At 33.3% G+C, this 21531-nt stretch overlaps 1 long non-coding RNA gene across 2 annotated transcripts; it reads left to right on the forward strand.

Moving 5' to 3' along the window:
- Positions 1-14238: 14238 nt before the first annotated feature.
- LOC122598308 lies at positions 14239-17578 on the forward strand. Of its 2 annotated transcripts, none has more exons than XR_006323581.1 (4): positions 14239-14474; positions 16582-16666; positions 16769-17025; positions 17405-17578. It is a non-coding gene; the product is annotated as an uncharacterized LOC122598308 (long non-coding RNA). The 2 variants fall into 2 exon arrangements; XR_006323582.1 differs by lacking the exon at positions 14239-14474 and adding an exon at positions 15596-15827.
- Positions 17579-21531: the final 3953 nt, after the last annotated feature.

Consider the following 21531-nt stretch of genomic DNA (forward strand, 5'->3'; position numbering starts at 1 on the left):
TATATGTGGTTGTTGCCATCTCTTTCAATTGCAGTCAAAAGCTCACCAGTGTTAGGACTTTTGAGGAAACATCCATCAAGAGCAATGACCTTCCTACAACCCACCTTCCAACCTTGTTTTAATCCCTGTAAGCATATGTACATCCTGTCAAAGTATACCTTCTTATCTGGATTCCTTGTCACTTGAAGATTTACAGTTGATCCTGGATTTGAAGACAACAACTCATCAGCATAAGACCTCAGCATACCATAGTGGGCTTTTAAGGATTTTGTGTACTCATTCAGTGCATAGTTCTTGGCTGCCCTACATTGGTTTGCAGAAACAAAACACTTATATTTCTTCATCACTAGATCAGCTATTTCACATAATTTAATACCAGGGTGTGCCCTTATCTTGTTGCCAAAATGTTTCCCAAGCTACTTGTAGTTGATCAAAGACCCAAACCTAAAGTTCCTAGCACATGTATGGTTCTCAACTAAAGAAGCTACTTGGAAAGAGTTCTCAGTATTCATCTTTCTTGCAAAACATCTCCATGGACACTTGGCCTCTTCACCCTTGGTAGTAGCTGGGTACATAAACTGCTTCCTTTGTTTTCCCACAGTCGGGTCTTTTAGTGTAGGAGGTCTTTGGACACATCTAGCAATAACCTTCTTCTGTGTACTTTTCTCATAACATATGTTAAACCTATTGGCTAAACTATAGTAAGTCAAACACTCCTTAAACTCCAAGTGGCTAGGAAATTTTTCACCCACTATAGGTTTCTTTTTTCTCCAAGGCCTGCCAGCATTGTGAACTGGCCATTTCTCCAATTGTTCAACCTTCTTGAATGGGTCTTGGAGCTCTTCATCTACATCAGCCTGCATTTTCCTGGGTAATTGTTGTATGAACTCATCATGCTCAACAACTAGATCATTATGTTCCATTGGTCTATCTGGCATGTTATCACCCCCCAATTTTGGAAGCTTCTTCATTTTGGGAGACTTTTTAGCCTAAATTTTCCTAAGCCTGACCTCCCTCAATTCATCTTCACCCTCAGACAAAAGTTCTATAGATGCTGCCTCACTATTACTGTCACTATCAGAAACATATTCACCTTCAACATTGAAATCACTGTCATCACTGTTAGTGTTAGCTACTTGTTCATTTTGGTTGTCATCACATCCATCATGTGACTTGCCAGCATCCATGTCAACTTCTTTGCCTTTCCCTTTATCTTGGAACAACTTCCTGACAACAATATTAGACCCTTCTTCCATGTTATTCTTACTAGGTTCATCATTAAGAGTTAAATCCTCAACTGCATCATCTACATCCCTGTTTCCATCCTCTACATTGGCATCATCTACATCACCATGTAGAAACACATTACGTGTCCTATCTGCAGACTTACACTTACTAGACTGACCTACTTCCATTTCCCCATTGTCTTCTACTTCCCCTGGGTTTTTTGGTTCTTTGGGCTTTATAGCACAATACTGATTCATGTAATCATCCTCTAAATGGTTCAGGTAAATTTGGATAGTACCATAACATTTAGCAAGATCAAACAAACAGTTCAAGTCACTGTCATCACTTACCTTCATCAACCCACTTTCAAACTCATTCCCAGGAATTACAAAGTACAAACCCACAATTATTGACTTAGTTTGTTCTTCTAGATAATCACAAAATTCTTCAAATGAAGTGACCCTTGCAGTACGTAACACTAGGTCTATTCCACTTTCATACCTCAATGGATATTAAAAAAAACACCCCATCGAAATTTACTTTGAACTCATAACCTCTATAACTCATCCTAAAATAAAAAAACAGAAACAAAAATATTATTTAAGTATTATAAAATAATAAAATTTTGGGCAAATATTTTATAATATATGTACATACGTTGAAATCCCCATGCAAGATTATCTGTTCATCGTGACCTATATTATTTTATTTTTTTTATTTCCAGATTTTGCCAGATTTAGGTTAACACATAAAAAAAAAGTGTTCAAATTTGTGAATTTTAATTACGTAATTGACATCTACAACGTATATTGGATGAAACCCCCATGTTTTAACCACCCATTAAAAACCCTAAATTTAGGTCAATTTATGCCCCCTCTTTGCCAAATGCAGGTTAACACATAAAAAACAATGTTCATAATTAGACATTTTAAGAATCTAATACAACAAAAAACCCAATATTCGATGAAAACCCCCTCGTCATCAGCACCCATTAAAAACCCTACTTTTTAAGTTGATAAAGTAGAATATATTTATCTGTAGACTCTAACAATCACTGGAAGTGTTTCAGATCATTCCATCATTACAACCGAAAAATTAGGGTTTCTTCGTTGATTCCGATGATGATATTGTACTTGGAGACAAAGTGATATGTGGGTGTTTATTTAAAGAAATATAAAGAAGAAAGCGAGAGAAAGTGATATTTCAGATGTATATATATAATCTATGTGTATATATGGAAAATGATATAAAAATAATAGTTTTTTTTTATAAACGTGCGGGTGGAACGGGAAAATATCCCGCCCTTTTTCGGTTAACAAGTCTAGAGGAAAACGAATGTGGCATGGAGAATAATACGTGGCAGGGTGACATGGCAGTCCAGGTCAACGGTCAAAGTCAAACACACACAAATCCAGTCAAACAAAACTGGATAATGGTTTTGATACCCATATTAGATCGCGATTGCACATAGTTGAGTCGCATTAGGAGGTTTTTAGGGACAATACCTTACATAGTAAAATTGGACGAGAAAGATACCTTTAAAACCTATTTCCCCAAATAATTTTGAATTTGGGGGAAGTGAAAGTGAGTAATAGTATTGAATACAACGATTCAATTATAATTGAATACTTGCATATTTTATTTTTGGATTTGAATGTCAATTCACACCATCTCAAAAAATCATATAGTTTTGAAATTGAAAATTGTGTTGGTTTATGTAATACGGCATGTGGGAAACTGAATTATTTCATAATTGAGAGTAAAAAGATAGAAAGAAATGAGTTAATTTCATATATATTTGGATATTACCCAAACATTATTTTACGCCCATGGTATATCATGCATTGAAAACTTATAATTTGGGTATATATATATTATATTTAGGGGGTTTAAGAAGGAGATATTTAATATTTGCCCGAAAGAAAGAGTGTGGGATGGGTTGAAATTCTTCTGAAGGGATGAGTTTTGATTTTTGTTTCAATTTGTTTTTATTGAACTATATGTTTGATGTTTTTTCTTGATCTCAAAAAATTTTATGGTATGCATAAATATCTTTATTTTCTTATATTAATTTCAATACTTCATATTTTTAACTGGTAATATCTAATGATTGATTTTTAATAGTTGTAGTATGTATCGATTATATTTTGGAGACTTCTATAACAAATAATTATGGTTCACAAAATGTATATTGGTTTAAAATAACAAATATTATTTAAAAACTTAAAATCAAATATTAATTAAAATCAACATGGTACGTACATGTACAATGCAATGACGACGATTGTGTTGCTGGTGGCGATGACAGTGACTCATAATAATAATAATAATCAAGTATAAACGAATATATATAATGTGAAAAATAAAGTTGTGTTTAATGTATGTAATGAACCTTGAATCCAGTGCATTGTATGTATTGAGTTGTATATGCAATCATATAAGTTGTCACTTTAATGTTTTTGATTGGTCGAATACATTCAATGCACAATATTTAAAAATTGATTACATACAATGAACACAATTTCAGTTTTTTTACACTCAGCTATAGTTAGTTATATTCGTATATACTAAAACCATTATAAATAGTTAATGGTATAATATAAACATTAAGAATAACTTGTACAATTTATACATCTCAAAATTAGTAACAATGGACAGAGAGGCTATAAACTTTAATGGGGAGTACACACATAAAAGGCTTGACATGAGAATCTTGCAATAAGCATTTTGACGTGAGAAGACCTAGATTCAACTCTCAAAAATTTTGAGTTTGATATTAAAATAATTTTAAAAATATGTCGATCAAAGTTGTTTAGTGTGACATGTATTGCGATATTTAAATATTACAAAATCATAATATGTGCATCAAAATTGTAGATTGTGACATACTTAAAGATATTTCAATACTAAAATCATAATAAGTCATTATTATTTTATTTGTTTTATTTCTACAAATGGTGTATTTTTTATTTTACACTTTTAGGAATTTTTTTTAGATGAAATATATCTTAAATTATTTAATTAAAATATAACAATGTTATATGTGTTTCTATAAAGATTATAATTTTAATGTTTTATTTTTTTTCTTATATTTGTCATGACAATTATTAAAAAAAAACTTCAAAAAAGGATAACTATACATTTACTTTTAAAATCGAAAGTTGTAATTGGTTGATAAGTATAACTGTGTGTTAATATATTTAAAGATAATTTAAAGTATATCTTAAGGAATTGTAGAAGCTGAGGATAGGTGAATGCAACTTTTTACCTTTTCAGCTGACTTTAACAATATTTTAAGGTGATGGAAACAACAAATGTCATTATTAATCTTATTCTAAATTAAAATTATTAATAATTATTATCCATATATATAAATATATATGTATTTATAGAAGAAGTATCCCTAATTTGCCGCCATATCATCGCTGACACTATCACTTGGCACATTGCATGGGTACGTGTTAGTATATTGAAAATGAAATAACCCGTTTATTTTGATACAAATAATAAAATATGTAAATTATATATATATATTGCTGGTAGAGCAAAAAGAAAAAAAGAATGAATTTTTTCGCTTCTGATTGGCTGATAGTTTTATTTTCTTGTATTCTGATTAGTTGGATTATATTTAGAAACTATTAAATGTCATTTTTATATTTGGGAACAACTGAATTTAAAGATAAACTATAGAAAATAGATTCAAATTCTAAATGAGTTGGAAATCTTTTAATATAACTTAATATTAGATTAAAAAAAATCAAAAAGCAAATGATATTTTGTTTGTAGCTAAGAAATTTATCAATTTATATATACTGTTTATTTATCAACAATGATTATTTATTTTTCCCCACTAAAATAAACATTCAATGAACTAATATTAGATACATTCTATTCTATTCTGTTCTAAGAAATCATGTTGGTAGGTTAACGGGTTGAAAATCTCTGATAGTTTCAAATCGGGTTTCAAGTTGAGTCAAGTATTCACAGTCTGGCTATTGCCTATAAACAACTTAATCATTCATTTACAACATTTTAATGGAGTAATGTATATATTCCCTATACATACACAATAGTTAATATTTATTAAAACTATTTATAATAAATATTTTTCAAACTATAATTATAATTATTTTTTTCAATAATAATATTTTTAAACTATAAAAGGTCATAAAACCCGCTTTATGTGTATCAAACCCATTCTATATATATTATAGTTGAAATTGTAGAAGTGTTTAAAGATTATTTTAAATGTATGTTCGATTTCATTTTAAACATCATTTTGGTATATGATAAGACGTATATTTCTTGCAATGCCTGTTATATGTACATGTTATTATGTAACTTTTAAGGACCAGGTATTAAACTAGGGCGGGTTGAAATTTAAGATCAGACACTTCAACCTGGATCCAACTCCGGTCGACCCGAGTCGACCAAACTAATACATGGGTTGGCGAGTTCACAGGTTAATCAACAGCTTATTTTAATTTTTAAATTAAAATATCAAATCAACTTTTTTTTGTGGTTTATAAAAGGCATGTAGATATGTAAATAATCGCTATTGTTAGTAAGGTTGTCATTGAGTTCAGGTTGGCGTGTTGACGGGTAAAAAACCTGTAACCCTGACCCAACCCATTAAAAATTCCAGGTTATAAATTTGGACTCTTACCTACAACATGTCAACCCAAAACAACCTGTCAACTTGAAAAAAATTGGTTTGGCGGGTTAATAAGTCGAGTTTTCAATTGTCGGGTCAAATAGGCTGGTGGGTTGATGGGTTGGCGACTTAATATTAGGTCAAATAGGCCATATGGGTTATGGGTTGGTGGGTTGATTTCAGGTCAAATGGGTTGATGGGTCGACCTCTTTAAAAAATTATATAAACTTAAAAATATTTTCACATTGGAGGGTCAACGTGTTAACCCAATAGGTCAACCGTAACCTAACCCGAAAAATAAGGTTAGTGGGTTGGCGGTTCGAGATTTCACAACCCTAACTCGGTTATTTTCGTGCGGGTTCCAGTTTTGGTTTCGGGTTGAGTCGAGTATTGACAGTCCAATTGTTATGGCTGTCAATCGGGTCGATATGTATCGAGTTGGCTTTGGGTCAAATACTCAAGTGGGTTTGACGGGTCAAATATGTTGTTTTCGGATAACCCGGCCACCGACCGGGTATTAATCTAGTTACTAATTGAGGAAAAATCCTAATGGAGGGAGATTTCCCGCTCCCCAAATAAAAGTTCTCCCAGTATCAAACACAATCATGGACACTTATCGTCATTCCAAAAAACTGAAAACCCCCTCCTTCTGCTGCTAGTTTTTTGTTGTTGGCAAAAAGTAAAATGAGACACTTGCATCATCATGGACTCAAAAACCTAAACAATTTGATTGCTAGGATGTGGAATGTGGTTTTTTCGTGCAGTGATGATATTAGGCTGGTGATTTGATCAACGAGACAGAAATTAATTAGGTAACATTCCAAATAATTATTTGTTGTCTATATAATGTGATTTGTGAAATGCTTTAGGATATTCCGAATAATCATTTGATGTCTATATTTCAAATTATTACTTGTTCTAGAGAGTTTAGCGGGTTTATGGGATCTTGTAAAATACATATATCCTCAATGAAAAATATTTGATAATTTCGATTTGGATTTTGTTAAAAATTTTGTAATAGTTCCGATTTAAGTTAGAGGATTATTTTAAAATCTTTGAGGTTTGTTGTGTCATAATTTACCTCTGTAATAGATTAGGTAGCATCTTTATCAAGAAAGAATGAAGGGCCAATAATTAGTTAATCTGGTAGCCATGGTGATAGTGTAGTTATCTCTCCATCTTTAGTAAAATAGACTTCTGATGTGGTATTCTATCTGCATTTACCAAATCCATGAACTTGGAAAAGTAAAAACATGGTGTCAAATTCCCTTGTGATAACAAATCGTACGATAGATTTTTTTTTGATTTTTTGCCTTTCAACTTGTTACAGATGAGCATAGATTCATATGAATCTATCTACAAGTTAAATGTTACCTTTCACTGGTAGATTTAAAATACAGAATTGATGATTGTATGCTTATTTCCAAGCTATTATCACTTGTACAAGAACCATTTGTAAATATTTTCTATTAGTTGTGTCTAATGCTTTTATTGGTGCTACAAGTGGTAGACTACCACCACTGATTTGGGAAGCTGCTGATTTGGGAAGATCAGCCTGATGAGAATGAATCACCAGGCCCACACTACCCTCTCTTTAATAGTTTTCAAATGGGTCAGCAGTAAAAACACAGGAGGTTGTATGCCACTTAGACTAAAGGAAACGGGGGCGCCTTCCCCGGCATCTTCCATTCATGCAGTCGCCATGCCGCCGGCTACACCACCCCGTTTGGGCGTTTTGTATTTCTTTAGTTCAAGGCGTCCATACCCCTTAACAAAAGTTCCAAAGAGTGTACTTCTGCAGCAGCAAATACAACTTGGCCAAATGATTTCGCGGTATGTCTTAGCTATATTAATTAAGGCAGGACGTTTGTAAATGCTTTTGGAACATAGCAACCAGAGGTTATTTTAACGTCAGAATTGTACCAATTAGTTCATTTGCTTGACATACTAGGCACTACCTATTTGGTTGATCGTTTACTTTGGACTACTTATTAGAATTTTGTTTAGATGTTGTAGGCTCTTGACAATAAATCTACTCATTTTGAACTAAACGCCTTCCACCCACATGAACACACCGATGGCTTAAGTTATCTTCATATAAGACTTTAAATGTATAACACATAGTGATTTTCGATCTTTTACTACATTTTTGAGTTATTGCAATATACTTCATTAGTCAATTAAATTTAATAAATAAAAGGTAAAGTTCTTGCTCACTAAATGAATATACTGGTATTATTTTTGAACTGTGATTCTAATGACGATCACTTGTGGCTTATCTTATTTGTTCATGTTTTGCAGAAGTGCAGCAAATGGTAGGATATTGGCAAAAAAGATACATCAGTTGTTGGTCCCTCGTCCCTCTCGTCCTTCGCTTGAACAAAATAACAATACTAAACTATTCTTCTTATTTCACAACACTTGAACACACAACGCGTTCTTCTTATTCTTCACGTTTTTACAAATGGACTTTACATGGGTATTTATAATTACCCAATATGCATATGTCTTTTGATCAATAAACTGACCTTGTTCATCACGAACCATCCTTCACGGTAAACTTGGTTATTTCTTACAACCTTAATTCTCTCACTGAATTACCTACACCCTTCACAGGTTATCTCCCGCATCACACGGTCGTTGCCTTGATCCATTCACTGAATCCTTGCTTGCACCCATCATAGGTTACTTGTCCACATCACACGGGTTTGTCTTGATCGCGTCACACGATCAAGCCTTCAAGCTTTCTAGTTTTCGTCAGTAAGGCATATTAGTAGTGTCGGTTCCTCATCATCAGTCTCTATGGAGAGTCCTGCAAATCCCTTCTCTTTCTTGCTTGAACATTCATAAGCATAGTGCCCAAGTTTTCCACACTTGTAGCAATCTATTTGTGACTTATCAACATTCCTTCGCGGTTTGTTGTCATTTCCTTCCGAATCTTCTTAGTTGTGTCCTTCGCCTTTATATTTCCCTCTGCCTCGTCCTCTCGACGAATCTTGTCCACATTTTCCAAAGCGCCTTCATTGATTAAAATTATTGTTGTGACGTGTCAACAATAACTTTTTTTGATTGTCGCTTTCTTTATTTTTCTTAAACTTTGTTCTCTCCTCGAAAGCCTTCAATCTTCCTATCGCATCATCTAGCGTCATTTCGTCAAGATCGAAGTGTTGCTCGATGGATGCAACAATTTGTATAAACCTATCTGGTACGGAATTCAAAAGTTTTTGTACTAGACTTGGTTGATCAAATGTTGAACCCAAATTTGTTGCCTTAGTGACAATCCCGTTTATCTTCGCGGTAAATGCATCGATTGTCTCTTCCTCGTTGATTTGCAACATCTCAAACTCCGATTTGAGTGTTTGCAATCTTGCCTTTTGTACTCGATCTTCTCCAACATATCTTGTCTTAAGTGCATCCCACACTTCTTTTGCAGTCTTACAACTTGCAACTTGTAAAACTAGATTTTCTGACAACGCTTGAAATATATATGCCATCGCGGCCTTGTTTTTCTTTACATCGGTTTGGTGCCTGGTTCTATAATTTCCCATATACCATTTGCTTCTAAAATAGTTTTGAAACGAATAGCCCAGACGGGGTAATTTGTAGAATTTAAAACCGGACATTGAAAGTGTGTCAATAATCCCCCAAGTGCATTATTGTTGTTGTTACCGCTTGAACCCGACATATTGTTTTTAAGTTTTCTTCTTAAAACTTAAACACTAATATGGATTCTTTCTAAAATTACTATGGTTAAGATAAAATAAATGGAAACTAGAAGATAAAACCTGGAATATTGTATTTTGTGAAATTGTAGTATATATGTCATTGCCCTTATTGTTGATCTCGTGACCCACAAATACCGAAATAACAAAAATCTGACTTTTTGTTTACTTCACCAATCAACAATATTATGCCTTTATCCTTTATCTCCTTCCGTTCCTATTTTTCTTCTTGTTGCCGTCGATCAAAAGTAAATTTCAATGAGATTCAACTTATTCCGCCTTCTGTGTCTTCGTCTATGAAAAATAAGAAACTGTCGCCCCCTGTTCTTGGCTTCACACCACAAACAGTCAACCGTCCCCTGTTTTGGTTGTTCTTCAAAATCGAATCACTCGATCTTTTGATTTGTTTCGGTTGTTGTTTATCACAAACGAATAACCCGCTCCAACGATTCTTCAATTCCTCAACCTTTGCTCTGATACCACTGATGCCAAGGTACGATCGTAATTGAAGAATATGATTTATATAAAGAATCACACTTTATTGATATATATATATATAATCACGGTATGTTACAATCACTTTAACGATTTTCGGTTACAAAGTTGGATATGAAACAAAACGAATCTACTTCTATTTATACTGGATACTTTTGGCGGTTATCCCTGAAGTGTTGTGTTGATTCACAAGCGCCATGTCCTTTTGTATAGTCGCGTCTGTCTGTTTGTGTGAGGCCCAAAACAGTTGGCCCTTTTCCTTGAACAAACGTCTCTTTTCCTCTTTGTCCTAATGACACTTTAAACCCGTTAAGTCTTAAACTAATTATATTTCCAACATTCTCCCCCTTAATTGTTTAAGACTAGCTGTTCTAATCTTCAGACCTATCTTCGCATCACGCCTAGTCTTTTCTTGATCTAAGTCTTCTCAACTTGTAGTAGTATCTTTATCTTTAATAAATCTTTGATGACGTCACACCATCTTTTGTTCCTCGCGAACTTTTCTTCACACAAATTTGCTTTGTGCCTTGAACTTCTTCATTGATTTGGCTTATCTTGTTCTTGTCTTCAGTCTCATCTTGATCATCGTTGTTAACTTTGTCAATATCTTCCTTCATTTGTATCATCTCATAGTCTTGAATCTCCAACAATGTGTTTTATGTATCACGATCTTCGTATTCAACTTTCTTGTTTCTTGACTTGATGTCTTTCTAATTTTGCTTTTGGAATTTCATATTTCTCAATGACAATTCCATTCCTTCTAGTCATTTCTTTTAAGGATGTTGTATCCTCTTCATCCTTAGTAGTAACCATCAATAGCGCTGGTTCGTCATCTTCTTATCTAACCCCTTTTGCATTTGTTTCTCAAATGCTATCTCTCTATCTCTCATTTTCTTCTCAAACACTTGTTTCTCTATCTCAAATTCTTGAAGCATTTCAAACTTCCAAAACTCTAGTTTACTTCTCAAGTCAGTTTCTATCTTTGACTTCATGTCATCTAACTTTCCTTTTGAAATTTCATCTTCCTTAATGAGAATTCCATTTCCTTTCTTTTCTTCTTTTAAGGATGTTGTCTCTTTTTCATCCTTAGCAGTAACCATCAATAGCGCTGGTTCGTCATCTTCGAACACAAGGTTCGCTTTTTCTTCTCTATGGTTTGGTTTTGGACAATTTGCAGCGAAGTGTCCAAAATCTTAACAATTATAACATTGTACATCTTTAAGTTGTCTTCTTGGATAGTTTTGATCTCCAGGGCTTTTCTTCCATTTGTCAAAACTATCTTCATTTCTATTATCTCTCACGAATCTTCCTTGGCCTCTTCTTCTTGTCTGATTACCACCCCTTCCTCTATTGTTTCCATAGTTGCGTTCATAATTTCTGCCATTCCCTTGACGTGTGAACAACAACTTTTCACTATTATCTTCCACACTGTCTTTTCCAAACTTAAGTCTTTCTTCATAAGTCTTAAGTTTCCCAATAACCTCCTCCAATTTCGCTTCCTTAAAATCAACAACCATTTCAATGGTCGCTACTATTGGTATATACTTATCTGTTACTGCGTTGAGTAACTTTCGTACTTTCGTTTGTACATCAAATGTCAGTCCACATGTAGCAGCCTTTGTAATAATACTCATCATCTTTCCGGCAAATGAATCTATTGATTCATCTTCTCTCATAACGAGTCTTTCAAATTCTGATTTCAAATGTTGGAATTTGTAATTGGTTTAAGACTAGGGTTGTAAAGTGTAAATGACTGAAACAAGAAACGGTGTGTCTGTTCAAGAAAAGGGCCAGCAGTTATGGGCCACTCATAACAGAGCGACATGACTATTCGTGAAAGGGAGCATCAATTGATAAAGCGACACAATGGTTAGAGAATAACTGCCATACTAGACTAGTATATATAGGGATGTTTAGTTTCATATTTATGTAATCAAATTTATATACAGAGATTTTATATTTGATTCAATGTTAATTGAGTGATTCAATTACACAAACCTTGTTCTTCAAATTCGTATCAATCCTGTCTAACCGAAAATAACTTCCATTCGGTTGTAGACTTTATTGTTGACACTATGGACCCCTTAACTTATATGCGTAACCTCCATGGATTGATAAATTAGTATCTCAACACTCCTCCCTAATTTATTAATCCATGCCTTTGTTATCTTCAAGCTTCATCATCTTTATCTTTGAACTTTGGCTTATTTCCACTTCCTTTGTCTTGATCTTTAACTCGATCATTGTCTTGAACTTCTTCGTTGATTTGACTTCTTTCTTCCTTGTCTTTAATCTCGTCTAGATCATCTTTGGCATCTTTGTCGGTATCTTCCTTTATTCATATCATGTCATAATCTTGAATCTCCAACGATGTGTTTCTTGTATCACGATCTTCATATTCAACTTTCTTGTTTCTTGACTTGATGTCTTTCTCAATCTTGCTTTCCTTTTGAAATCTTGATGGCGTCTCTTGATGCTTCTTGCATTCGCCATTGTCCGCTCTTGGTTCTTCTTCTAGGAGTTTCTTATCTGAAAAAACTCCATGGTTCTCTTTCTCAAACGTTTCTCTTTTTGTCTTTAACTCTTTTATCTCTTTGCTTGTGCAATCTCTTAAGTTCTCTAAGTTATCTAACTCCTTTTGCATTTGTTTCTCAAATGCTATCTCTCTATCTCTCATTTTCTTCTCAAACACTTGTTTCGCTATCTCAAATTCTTGAAGCATTTCAAACTTCCAAAACTCTAGTTTACTTCTCAAGTCAGTTTCTATCTTTGACTTCATGTCATCTAACTTTCCTTTTGAAATTTCATCTTCCTTAATGAGAATTCCATTTCCTTTCTTTTCTTCTTTTAAGGATGTTGTCTCTTTTTCATCCTTAGTAGTAACCATCAATAGCGCTGGTTCGTCATCTTCGAACACAAGGTTTGCTTTTTCTTCTCTATGGTTTGGTTTTGGACAATTTGCAGCAAAGTGTCCAAAATCTTGACAATTGTAACATTGTACGTCTTTAAGTTGTCTTCTTGGATAGTTTTGATCTCTAGGGCTTTTCTTCCATCGATCGAAACTATCTTCATTTCTATTATCTCTCTTGAATCTTCCGTGACCTCTTCCTCTTGTCTGATTACCACCTCCTCGTCTATTGTTTCCATAGTTGCGTTCATAATTTCTGCCATTCCCTTGGCGAGTGAACAACAACTTCTCACTATTACCTTTTCCACTCTCTTTTCTAAACTTAAGCCTTTCTTCGTAAGTCTTAAGTTTCCCAATAACCTCCTCCAATTTCGCTTCCTTAAAATCAACAACCATTTCAATGGTTGCTACTATTGGTATAAACTTATCTGGTACTGCGTTGAGTAATTTCTGCACTTCTGTTTGTTCATCAAATGTCAATCCACATGTAGCAGCCTTTGTAATAATACTCATCATCTTTCCGGCAAATGAATCTATTGATTCATCTTCTTTCATAACGAGTCTCTCAAATTCTAACTTCAATTGTTGCGAGTGCGCTTGTTGAACATCTTCTGTCCCAACAAATCTAGCCTTTAATGAATCCCAAATTTCTTTTGACGTTTCACATCCCGCAACTTGCATTTGCAAATCTTCGGGCAATCCTTGGAATAGATATGCAGATGTAGAACTATCCTTTTTTATATCGATCTCTTTTGATGTACTCGTTGCTTCTACCAAATCCTATATTCCCTTTGCCACAAGTATCTTCTTCATTCTTAATGCCCATAGTGTATAATTGCTATTGTTTAAGATTGTACATTGATAAGATGATAACGATATGACGACTTCGTTTGTAACAACACTTTTGTTTTTAGCCCCTACATATCCTTTCAGTTTGGTTTTCTTCTAAAACCAAAATAATTCTAAGAAAAGTTAGAACTTAAATTTCTGTCTAACCAGATAATTCTCAAACAAATCTATGCTTTCCGAATGTCAACTGGTAATATATTTTCTTTTATCTATATCCTTTTAATAGATAGAAAAAATAACAAGTGGTGAAAATTAAACCTGGTAATATACTCTTGGCCTTTTGATATCTAGTGGGCCTCTTTTTCCTTAAAGACACGGGCTTCTTTATTTTCAAATAAAACACACTTACGGCCTTGTAAACCAAAAACACGCTGCTTCACGTTTATTCCCAATTAGAACTGCTTCTGGTTCTTTCTTCTTCCTTCTTCACGCAAATTAGGGCACTCTCCCCTGGTTTTTTCTTCTTCTGATCTTCGAATTGAATGGTGGCGGTTAATCAATATTTCTGGTAAACAATTTTTCCTTTCTTTCTCTTGCGGTGGTGGCTAATCGGTTTATACGACGGTTACTCTTTCTTCTCCGGCAGCACACACGACGGCGGTTTCTTCTTCGTACAACGGTACGTTTTTCTCTTTTATTTTCTTAATCTGATTCGAACTTTACTCTGTTAATTGATTCCCTGACTCGATTTGTCTCTTTTTTACTTTCTCAAATTCGATCTCCACTTGATCGGTTTTCTCGTTGATTCCTCTGAATCACTCTCTTCTCTTATGTGATCCCTCTGGAATCGCTGGTATCTCTTTCTCTCTGGTTCGACGACCTTGGCTCTGATGCCACTGTTGGTCCCTCGTCCCTCTCGTCCCTCACTTGAACGAAATAACAATACTAAACTATTCTTCTTATTTCACAACACTTGAACGCACGACGCGTTCTTCTTATACTTCACGTTTTTACAAATGGACTTTACATGGGTATTTATAATTACCCAATAGACACATACGAAACAACACACCCTTTCACTAAAGGGTATAACTTTCTAACAGACGCATCTATTTCCTAAACGACATGTCCCATCACTAACTGTCTAACCGAAAATAACTTCCATTCGGTTGTAGACTTTATTGTTGACACTATGGACCCCTTAACTTATATACGTAACTTCCATGGATTGATAAATTAGTATCTCAACATCAGTCGTTGATGGATCGATTAAGGATATGCTTGAGCTTGCTAAGGTTTTGGATGTGGAACCTTCTTTGAAATCAAGCATAACTTACTACGAAATCAGATATATTCACAAGAACTGCCACTACTAGAAAAATAGCCTTTAATGACACCAAAATTATGACACACGCATCTAAGATGACAAGCAAAAACGTGTGTCATAAAAAAACTGTCATAACCTATAGAATTTGAAAGGTTTATGACACGCAATTGTTAATGTCATAAAAACTGTAGTGTAACACGGAGTACACTTTATTTGCGTGTCATCTGTAAATGTCGTGTTATTATTTTGTTTCAACTATTCACAAAAGCTTCCGCTCGACATAACCCCCCAAAAAAAACCTAAGTACTGATAACCAAAAAACCCCCCGAAAAACCCATTCAATCGATTGATCGATTACCACCAAGTAACAACATCGAAGCCCCAAAAATCTGCTCCAAAATCGATCGTTTGAAGGTTCAAGTTCTGCTCCCCAAAATCTACACAAATTTACACAAATTCCGCTCCTCATAAAAACCCTAAATCTACACAAATTCCGCTCCCTAAATGGATTGAATGTTCAAATTACGCTCCCTAAATCGATTGAATGTTCAAATTCTGCTCCAATCGACAATGATGATTGGAAGGGTTTCTTCGAGATCTGAAAAACCCATGCAATTTAGTTTGATTTCAAGTTTTGTTCTTGAAACCATTGACCAAATTTCTATCTCAGGATGGTATTTTTCTGCCTCGTGTTGAAGAGGAAGGGTAATTTTAATTTTATTTGTATATATATGTATATATATTGATTATAGTTTATAATTTTATTGTATATACTGTATCTATATATCTCGAGATCTATATATGTATTTGTGTCTATATATATCTATATCTGTGTCTATATATCTGTATATCTATATATGTATCTGTGTAATTCAATTTATACTTGTTTTATTTTATATTTGTTGAAAAGGTTTTGTCACCACTACCTACTGTTTTAATTTTTGTATTTAAGTTTCTTTTTAGTAATGCAAAGATCTGATTTTATGTTCGTACGAGATCGGAGATCATGTTGTAATATGATATTCTATGTATACAACTTGAAGTATCGTTTTATTTTTTTTATAGCTTTTGTGATTATGTGTATCCATCTGAAGAGTAGCACCTGATGCACTTTTCGTTATGAGTTGTTTATCGTGTACAAATATATAGTTCTGTTTGATGTGTTATATAATTGGAGTAGGGTTTGAGGAAGTTTTACATTTACAACTGATGATTGTTTGTTGCAAGAGATTTGTAAGTATTAAGCATTGCAGCTCTAGTTTGGATATTGACCGTTATTATGTTTGGCAGTGTAATGATGATAAACATGTATTAGAGTAGCACAGTTGAGAAGCTGTATGTATATCTATGGATTGATTGTCATTATGTCAAAGATAAAAGTGTGTGCTATATTTCTATTTCCCTCTGATCTCCATTCTTTTGGTATATTAACGTCACTTGAATTTTTTATTTTCTCTAGGCTCAAGAAATGGAAAGGAGAAAAGAGGGTAAGCTAGGTGAAGCAAGAGCTGCGCTGCGCTAAGGCGTTCTATGAGGGACAACGGGTAAAAACAACGGCCTTTTGTTTTTTTTTTTTTTTGATTCCGTGCCTGCATTTCAGTTAGTCAGTTACTTATATTCGTCCTGGTAACATTATTTGATTTCAGGATTTTTCGAAGCACCCTGAAGCGGCTTAGGATTATGAGAAATTCTGAACCTATCAAACTTGGTAGTCATAAACGTACTTTTGCAGCATCAACATGTCTAGATAAGAACACGAGACAAAGAAGGAATGACATTTGATATTATGTGTACTCACTCTACCTTCTGATTGGATGAAAACTCAACTAAGTTCTTTCTAATGGGTCATTGATCCTCTGTTTTGGGCTCTCTTTTGAAATCAAGTCTGTTACAAACTCAAGAGGTATGTTGATTTCTTTGACTTGTAATTATGCTGTATATTTAATAAATAAATATTTCATGTAGTCTTGGTGTAAATCTTTCGAAAATTCTCTCACACCTGGAACCAAGGTTCGGGTATACAAGAAAACCATTAATGTGCAGCTTAAGTGGCAAAATGGGTGGGTCGGGCAGTTCAGTTACATATCAAACGAGTACAGTTTTGGTAATAACAATATGCGTATTTTATACATAGCATGTGTTCGTGTCTGCCTGCATAACTATAAAATTTGATAATCGTAGATAGATATATAGTTATTACGGTTATTAGCTTAATATTATAGACGTATGTTATAGCAGAACATACATTTGTCACCTTTTAATGTATTGTACGTATTTTTCAGGGGAAGGTAAAAAATAATACACGGATGATGATTTGGATGAAGTTTGTGAAGAATGGGGAAGTTATGTGGCAAACTTGATTTACCGGTCTTGAACTTTATATAATTTAGCGGTTGTAAACTTTTATGGTTATTATTAGAATTTTAAATTACTTGTAGTGTATGAAACGCATAGTTTTGATATATATATGAAATGTTCTCTTTTGCTATTTGTGTATTTGTTTTTATTATGAGATTAACTGTTATTTAATGTGTGAATATTAATAATTTTATAAAAAAATTTTTTTTTGTAAATATTTCAACCATGACACGCAAGCGCCGTGTCATAAAAACATGTCGTAAAAGTGTGTCATAAAAGCATGTCATAAAATAATGACGCGCGCAAGGCGTGTCATAAAGATTTATGACGTGTCGATTTATGACACCAAAAAGCGTGTTATCTGACCCCTTTTATGACACGCATTCGGTGTCATTAAAGGTGTTTTTTCTAGTAGTGTGCAAGCAACCAACAAGCAAGTTGAGAATTGTAAATAAAATGCAGAATATGGTGTGTAGATTTATGTCTTGTTTTATTATCTTATTATCCGGCTGATGCTATTAATTGTATCCCGTTACTTGAACTTTTTGTTGAAAAATGTATAGGTTATACATACTTAAATTAGTCATGAGTATTCCGTTGTAAATTCAACATTCGGCTCTTATTCTTTTGGGATTAATTAGCAGGGGTAAATATTCTTAAATCAAGTCTTAACAATTTTATCTTCTACGAGTATCAATTTCTTGGGTAAATGTTGAACTTTCAATTTATTAATGTATTGCCTTTGCTGGAATTTTTGAGATTGACAGACTTATAAAAACAAGTTGTGTCTAAGCTGCTTCTCAATTTTATGCTCATGTTCAGCACATAAAAGTAATTGAAATCAAAACAGCTCAAAACTTTGTCTTGATTTTTGAAAGTTCGTTTGAGCACCATCATTTTCTCTAAAATTCGTATCACATATTAACTTCGTGTATCATCTTGGGGGTGGCTATAGTCCATCAAAATATCACATGTTTCTGTATGGCCACAGTTGAACTACAAATGATGTTCTAATACGACTTTGGCAGATAAGGGTCCTAGGGTCCTATTACACTGATTTTTATGACTTAAAAATCAAAGGGCCTATTAAATTATGATATTATATGACTTTAATAAATAAGGGTCCTATTACATTGACATTTTATGACTGAAATTTCATGGGTCCTTTTAGGTTACGTTATAATAGGACCCCCGATGGTCAAGTGTCCTATCACATTACCAAATAATAAGACATCAACTACTAACACTATGTTCTTGAGTTTATTTTGTGAAGGAAAGGAAAAGAACTTAAAGGATGTTATAAGTTTTTGGGTTCTTGAGTTTTTTTAAAGGAAGGAATTGGAGTGAAATGAAATGAAATGGATGGAAGATTTTAATAAATTTAGTTTAAAATCAATCATCCCACTTTTGGGGTGATTTGGAAGGAAGGAAGTGGTGCCTTTTCATTTCTAATCACTTATCTTTCTTTCTTTCCTTTTCTTCTATATTCAAACTCAAGAACACAGTGTAAGCGTCCCATAGTGTACTTTATTAGGATCCACAATTTAAGTCTCCTAATAAGTTATATGATAATAGGACCCTAGATATTCATCCGTCTTATAACATAGTTTTTTAGGATACCGGTTTAAATGTGTATATACCCAAACACTCATACATCTTATTAAATAAATTGATAGCACACTATATTAAAAGCGTCCTACACGAAGGGTCCTAAAAAACCCATTTTGTTGTAATGGGTTTCTGGTTTCGTGATGAATTTCTTTAATTGATTCATTCAATCAATAATGAGTTTTTATACAATTAACGTACTACCGTTATGCATAAGAAACTTCAAGGTTTCCTCACTAATTGTTCTTTCGTTATTGACTATGGTGAATCATAACTACGGTTATGCATAAGAAACTTCAAAGTTTCCTTAGTAATTGATTCTTTTGTTATTCACTAAGGTGAATCATAACTACGGTTATACATAAGAAACTTAAAAGTTTCATTTTTTTTTTTTGGGATTTAAATCAAAAATAACATTATCAAAGTTATGTTGAAAGAACATGTAGTTCTTTGTTACTCTTTGAATTTATTCATAGCACAAATAATTGTAGCTCATACAAGTAAATAACAACGGTTATTTACAATGATAATTGAATTAAATATAAGGCTAATAAACTAAGGTTTATCATGCAAGAGATATAAGTGACTACATATTCTCTTATTTAATAGTTACAATGAAAAATATTGCAAAGGTGGAATAATTATCATTGATATATCGAATACATCAATCTCCAAATAATCTTGGAGACACAATTAAAGTTGGATAAGACCAATTTGTAAGAGCATGCAAAATCAATGTTTTTTTTCTCCAACATCACCTCCGTGAGGATTTTCAAAGCAAATATATAACGATGAAAGACTCGTTGGAATCATGTCAACGCTTGAATATTTAGTGGTGAAATGCCCGTTGCAATTATGAGAAATCTCAATGGTAAGTTGACAACTATTACAAATCAAAAGCTCTTAATGCTTCTTTGTAGAGAATCATAACTACATGTTATGTCCAGTGGACTAAAATTATTTTTGATTTTGTTGGATAAAAAATTGTATGTTTTGCTAATAACATCAGTTTATTATACAACATGGTTATCGAATACCATGCAATTATGTCAAATACTTGAAAGAAATATCATAACTAGAGTTATGTTTATTTGACATGAAATTGTTTCAAAATTTTTCGTAGAGAATAATATGGATATGTCATTGATTACTACTACTTGTAGTTCGTATTTAATAAAGAACATGGAGTTCTTTGTTGATCTTTTTTATGATATGCAAATGAAAAATAATAATAAGTTATTGATTAAACTACGTCATGTAGTTCAAAAGTTCTCAATGATTCTTCGTTGGGAATCATAACTATAAATTATTGTGCAACTTTTGATTTTGTTGGATCAAAGTTTGGTTTAATTATCAATATTCATGAGATATGTCAAAAAATTGACATAAAATACTATAATCAATTGGCATATGCAAACTTCAAGTTTTGAAACACTTTCATTTTCTTAAAGAAAAGGATTACCAAATTCGTGTGATATAATCACGAAGATCCATTATAAGGGCTCAATATGAGAGCATATCAAAATTCGTGACAATGGTCATAAGAAATTTATGAAAATCACGAACATGTGATTCTTTTAAAGTCTCGCTATAATTTGTTGCACGTGAAGTTGAAAAATTTGTAAAATATAAGTGAGTACAACTTCGCATGGATGCTCATGAAATGTCAACTTGATAGAAATTTTCTAAAGTCGTCTAACAGTGTGGTATCCATTCACTAAAGTGAATGCAATTACATGCGGTCGGAATGCTCAATATGTGTGATGGTCATTGAAATTCAAATATCAAGGTGTTTCTTTTTAAGAACACAAGATGACACTAGCAATGATCGATTTCTATATGATCAAATGAACATGAGAAGTTCACTTATCAAAGTGTTTCCATTATGAACACGAGTTATCACAATGAGTGGCTAAAGTTATATGACTATGTGTTTGCTTTAGGGCCCTGATATAATGCATTTTTTATGTCGGTATTGCACTTCAAAGTGACTTACATGTTAATATCGACTGTTTTGAGGTTCCTAAAGAGCTACTCTCATAGCAAGTATAGTTTGTTCAAGAGCAACAACAATTAAAAGTCAATGATGCCCTCATTTTTGATATCATCGTTGAATATGAATTATACAATGCATCATGCACTTGAATCACATATGGTCATAACTCGAAGTTTATGAACCAAGATTTTGTTATATTGTTTGGCATGACCGGTTGACCATCCCGAGTCATTATGATGCAAAAGAGAAGCTCTTAGAAAATATCAATTATTCACCAATTGCTAGCCAAGTGGGGACTCATTCAAAAGCGATGCATCGTCTAAATGCGGATACATCATGAATAGTGCAACATGAAGTTTGCGTCAAAAGTGGCTTAGCTAATAAGATTGCGAGTATTCGTAAATGGTTGTGAATCTTAAAGAGCTTATTAAGCGTCTATTGTAAATT

The sequence above is a fragment of the Erigeron canadensis genome, chromosome 4 (assembly GCF_010389155.1).
Source record: "Erigeron canadensis isolate Cc75 chromosome 4, C_canadensis_v1, whole genome shotgun sequence".
Lineage (NCBI taxonomy): Eukaryota > Viridiplantae > Streptophyta > Magnoliopsida > Asterales > Asteraceae > Erigeron > Erigeron canadensis.